Here is a 6,117-nt window from a genome sequence, read left to right on the forward strand (position 1 = left end):
CAGCAGTGGCGGAGGAAAGCATTGGAGTCTAGCGGGTTTTCGACTCTTGGACTAGATTTTGATAGGCGCCACGCCTATATTTTGTTATGTCTATTGAGACATCGATTATTTATTATTATTTTGTATGCGCTTATGCGCCTAGATATGTTATTTCTATTTGGACATTGAGATTGGGCGTGCCAGACACTATGGGCACCGTCCATTAGCTTTATTTTACTATTTTTGTAGAAAGCAAACTCAAAAGCTAAAAGCTTGTCATATTTTTGTAATTGGGCTATTATTGAGCATGAAGATTGGAAATATAGATAAAATACATGCTTTGTGAAGCGCTCACAGAAGGCATGGGGGAGATTGAACCCAATTTGTCTCTTGCCTCTTGTCGTGCTTGCTTTTACATGGGTTTTTGTGCTAAAAAGTAGAGTACTTTGTTCTTGGAGACCTTCCGGGATTCACCACGTGAGCTATCTGTGACCGATCTGCGCACCAGTGGTATCAGAGCGGAGCAGAGATCAAGAGCTTCCAATCGCTACCAATCTCGGGCGAAGGCGGAGCTCCAGGAACAAACGGCCTCTACAGTCAATCTCGTCGCGAACCGTCGATACATGCAGACTTCTGGCGATCAAGAACCCCTGTTTCCACTGTCAGATCGCGAAGGACCAAGCTCTACAGGCAGAGGACCACTCAAACACTTCCATCATCAAGTCGTGGAGTTACAGAGATAAGCTCTTCTTAAATCCAACTTAATTATTCTATTAAAGCTTAATCTTAAGCTTAGAAGCTTTAAAAAGGCTTCAAACTCCACAAATTTGAGTCGTCATATCAGGAAGTACCCCCGAAATTTCCGCGCAGGCAAAAATGGCCCCCCCCCCCCCCCCACGAAAATTGACGTCGTTGCTGCCCATTAATTCCTCCTTCCATAGCTTAAGCTATTAAGCTTAAGTCACTCAACTCTTATCAAGTCACACAGGGCAGAGAAGTCGATAAACTCCGGGTCTCGCACTCCTGAAGTCAAGTTCCGTAAGTCGATAGTAATCAAGTTCTGCAAGTTCTGCAAGTCGGCCTAAGTCCAGCAAGTCAACAACTCTGCAAGTTTGTTAAGTCTGCAACTCTGCAAGTCAGACTAAATCAGAAATGACTAGTGCTTAAAACTCATAGAAGACTTGTTCATATGCAAAAACTCTGAACTGGAAAGTTGTTCGCAGCAAGCTGATCTACCTATCTACAAGTTCGTTGAAGTACTTTCAGCAAACAGATACATAAATATTGCAGAATTTCTGAAAATTGAAGAAGAAAATACCCAAAAATACATAGCCTTGTAACCCCAAATTTGAGCTATGCTCATCCCGCTAACTGATTTTGAGTGAGAAAGGTTTGTTGAGTTTTACAGGATGACTACCCCACATATGGATGATCCTATGGCTAAAGACGATCTACCCGAGCCTACCATGGAACAAAAGCTGGATCTTATCATGCTGCAATTGGAAGAAGAGCGAAGAGCTAGGCAAGCCTTGCAAGCGCAATTGACAAAGCTACAAGGAGCGTCCACTGACAAAGAAGAACCCCAAGCTGAAGATTTGATTCACCGTACTATCGACGCCACTCTTGAAGCACAAACCATTCGCAAGGAATCCAAGATAAGTAAACGAAGTTTCAAGTTCCGCACTTTCAATGGCATAAGAGAAGGAAAGATTGTTTTATCATTCATTAGCCAGTTTGATGACTATTTCCATGAGGAAACGTATCCCGAAAAAGATAAAATCAAGTGTGTTACTAATCATCTGATAGACAGAGCATCACTTTGGTGGACTGTAGTCCGCAAGAGCATAGAATGTCCTGCTACATGGGAAGATTTCAAGAAGAAGTTCATGCAAAATTTCCTACCACTGCAATTTCATGAGAAGGCTATCAAGCAATGGGATTTACTTCAATAGCGTGATCGTGAGCCTATTCCACAGTATACAGAGCGTTTTTGGAATGCACTCCTACAGCTATGCATGCTTGAAGACGTACCAGAGACGACACATAAGCGGAAGTATATGTCTGGACTTCTTGGACATTACTACGCTGAAGTGAACATGTTCAAGCCTGCTACCCTTGAAGACGCCATCTCCTTAGCCCACGACACTGAAGATAAGTTACGCGGAAGAGATCGATGACCACAGCCATTCCAAGCAAACGGTAATTATGGATCTAAACAATTCAATTCCAATTTCAGAAGGTTTAATCCAGGTCGTTTCTCATCACCATCTTTCCGCAAGAATTGGCCTAAACCACATGCATTACCATCCACTGTCAATCCAAATTCTAAACCTATTCCACAAGCAAATCCAAATATACCCAGACTCCCAGCCATTGCAAATAATGTGACCAAAGCCAAGCCCATCGTATGCTACAAGTGTCACCAGCCAGGGCATCTCGCAGCAAATTGTCATTCAAAGAAGCCATCAGCACATATCAACTACCTTGGAGCTATGGACGAAGACGAGCATGAGGATATGCGGGATTTCACTGAAGAAGAAGATGATCCTACTACTACTTCCGACACTTTACCAGGTATGCCTACTTCACATTCATTGTTGACTATGAAATGTATGGTGCATGGAAAAGAAAGAACTATATTGCATGATGACGGTAGTACCCATGACTTTATTTCAGCAAAATTGGTAAAGGAATTGAAACTGCATACTGTACCTACGCACTATCGCATAAAAGCTGCATTTTTAGGCACTAGGTACAATGGCACATAAGAAGTTCAAGATTTAGAAATTCAAATTGGTCCATATATTGAAAGAAGAAATTTCTTAGTTGTCCCATTATAGTCTAGCGACATTATTCTAGGAATGCCATGGAGACACCAACATAATCCCAATATAGATTATTCCACACACACAATGAATATAAATTTTCAAGGAAAATCTATTACATTATTTGGTATGCATGCATCTCATATGTTTCCACTGCTTTCGCATACTCAAGCAAAACGTGCACTACGCAAGAATACTAAATCATATCTCATTTGGGTAAATGAATTGCACGCAAAGGAAAATCATATGCACCCTAGGCATAAGGAATTTCTCGCATATTTTAAGGACTGTTTTGCAGAAGACCTACCACCAGGTCTACCTCCATCACGTCCAGAAGACCATAAGATTGACCTAATACCTGGCACACAACCACCTTGCAAAGCCCCATATAGGCACAATCAAATAGAGAAAAAAGAAATCCAGAGTCAAGTTGAAGAATTACTAAATAGAGGCTTAATTTGACCTAGCAGTTCTCCATTCGGTGCACCTGTCCTCTTAGTCAAGAAAAAGAATAATACTTATCGGATGTGTATTGACTACCGAGCATTAAACAAGATCACTGTAAAGAATAGGTATCCTATACCTAGAGTTGATGACCTTATGGACAAACTGCAAGGATATTCTATATTTAGTAAAATTGACCTTAAGTCTGGATATCATCAGGTGAGGCTAGATAGATCCGATATATTTAACACTGCTTTCAGGACACAGTTTGGCCATTACGAATTCTTAGTCATGCCATTCGGATTAACTAATGCACCTGCTACTTTCAGTAGAATGATGAACCGTATTTTTCTAAAATATCAATACTGTGTGATTGTTTTCTTTGATGATATTCTAGTGTTCAGTCAAAGTGAAAAAGAGCATTATGAGCATTTATAATTAGTTTTTCAATTACTGAAAGAAAATCAATTGTTTGCAAATCCTGACAAGAGTGAATTCTTTAAGACAGAAATAGAATATCTAGGTCATATTGTATCAAAAGAAGGAATAAAAGTTGATCCTAAGAAAATTGATGCAATATTGCATTGGCCTGTTCCTAAAAATGTACATGAATTACGCTCATTCCTTGGTCTTGCTAGTTTCTATAGGAAGTTTGTACGTAATTTCTCATTACTTGCTTTACCATTGACCAAACTTCTTAAGAAAGGCATTGTTTATCAATGGACTGAAAACCAGCAGAAATCCTTTGACTTACTCAAACGTGCATTAACCAATGCCCCTGTTCTACAATTGCCTGACTTTAGCAGACCATTCTTTTTAGTTGTGACCGATGCTAGCGGATCAGGAATAGGAGCCGTGCTAATGCAAGACAACCATCCAATAGCATATTCTAGTTCTAAGCTGAAACCCTCTGAGCTTAAATATTCCACTTATGACAAGGAACTCTTAGCAGTTGTCCAAGCATTAAAACAATGGAAGCATTATTTAATGGGTTCAGAATTCATGATAAAGACCGACCAGCAAAGCATTAGACATCTACTTAGCCAACCCCGAATTTCTGACCGTCATATCAAATGGGCTTCATTCATTCAAAGTTTCCATCCTATCATTCAATACCAACCTGGAAAAGAAAATGTAGTTGCTGATGCATTGAGTAGAAGACCTGCAATTCATAACATTTCTATCATATCTTTTGATTCTTTGATTGCCATGAAAGACACATATCACCAGGATATTACTTTTCATTCTGATTGGCAAAAATTAGTTCAAAATAATTTCATTCCTGTTGATTCATTGTCATATAATGATGGATTCATGTTCTTTGAAAAGAGACTGTGTGTTACTATTCCATTCCGATCTTTTGTTTTGAATGAAATTCATTGTCCCCCATATCAACGTCATAGAGGTATCATTTCTACATTACGCATGTTAACTAAAGATTTTTATTGGCCGCATATGGATGCAGATGTATCTAATTTTGTTTCTGAATGTTTGATTTGTCAAAGAATAAAGAGACATCATGGTAAACAGTATGGACTATTAATGCCTTTGTCTATTCCATCTAAACCTTGGGAACATATATCTATGGATTTCATTACTGGTTTACCAAATACTAAATCAAACCATGACATGATTTGGACAATTGTAGATAGATTTAGTAAGCAAGCATATTTCATTGCATGTAAGAAAACTTTAACAGCATCACAAGCAGCACAGTTATTTTTGAAAACTGTTTTTACTAACCATGGATTGCCGAAAGTGATTATTTCAGATAGAGATTCTAGATTTTGTAATAATTTTTGGATTACACTGTTTGCAAATCTAGGCACAAAGATTGATTTATCATCTGCATTTCATCCAGAAACAAATGGACAAACAGAAGCCACAAATAGCACCATTCTAGATCTTTTACGTGCATACACTATCTCTAAACCTCAGACATGGGATACTCATTTACATTTATTACAGTTTGCATATAACAATACACCGCACACATCTACAAAGAAAGCACCTTTTGAAGTAATTTATGGATATAGATTATCTACACCTATTGCATCTTTGTCTAATAGAATACAAAGTGCCGATGATATTGCTACTATGCATAACTCTATTTTTGATGAGGTAAAGGATATGATTGCTAAAGCCCAACAATCATATACCAAACAAGCCAACAAGAAAAGACAAGCCATGAATTTCAAAGTTGATGATTATGTTTGGCTTAGAATAGAAAAGCGTAGACTGCAAAGTGTAGATAGACATCCAGTTGTCAAATTAGCTCCTAGATTCTACGGACCATTTAGAATCATTCATAAGATTAATGACAATGCATTCAAGTTAGAACTGCCATCTCATTGGAAAATTCATAATACATTTCATATTAGTTTATTGAGACCATTTAGAGGCCAATTACCTATCCACCCTGTCTATGAAAACCCACCTTTACTAGAAGAAGAGACTAAAATACTTGAACCAGAAGCCATTATAGACACTGACTACATGACCACTAGAACTGGCCGAAGGTATTCTAGATATCTAGTCAAATTTAAGAACCATCCTGTAGAGGAAGCACAATGGATGCACGCTAGAGACTTAAATGCTTTCCCCACTCTGTTAGCTCCACATTGAGCTAATAGCAATTGAGGTCAATTGCTATCCCACCCCGGGGGTATGATGCTAGGAGGCATATTCCACGGTGGATTCCGTGAGGTTTTACGGTGGATTCCGTAAACTTAGATGACCGGGGCTCATACGCAAAGAGGATTCTTTGTGCGAGAAGTTGATGGGGACGCCTGTCCTTTTCGGGCGTTTCATTAATTTAGTGTGTACATGGGTGATTCCATAGCGGGTGATTCCGCAAAATGCATATTAA

Source organism: Lygodium microphyllum, chromosome 13, assembly GCF_053477565.2.
Source record: "Lygodium microphyllum isolate KBCC chromosome 13, Lygodium_microphyllum_v1.1.10, whole genome shotgun sequence".
NCBI classification, from domain to species: domain Eukaryota; kingdom Viridiplantae; phylum Streptophyta; class Polypodiopsida; order Schizaeales; family Lygodiaceae; genus Lygodium; species Lygodium microphyllum.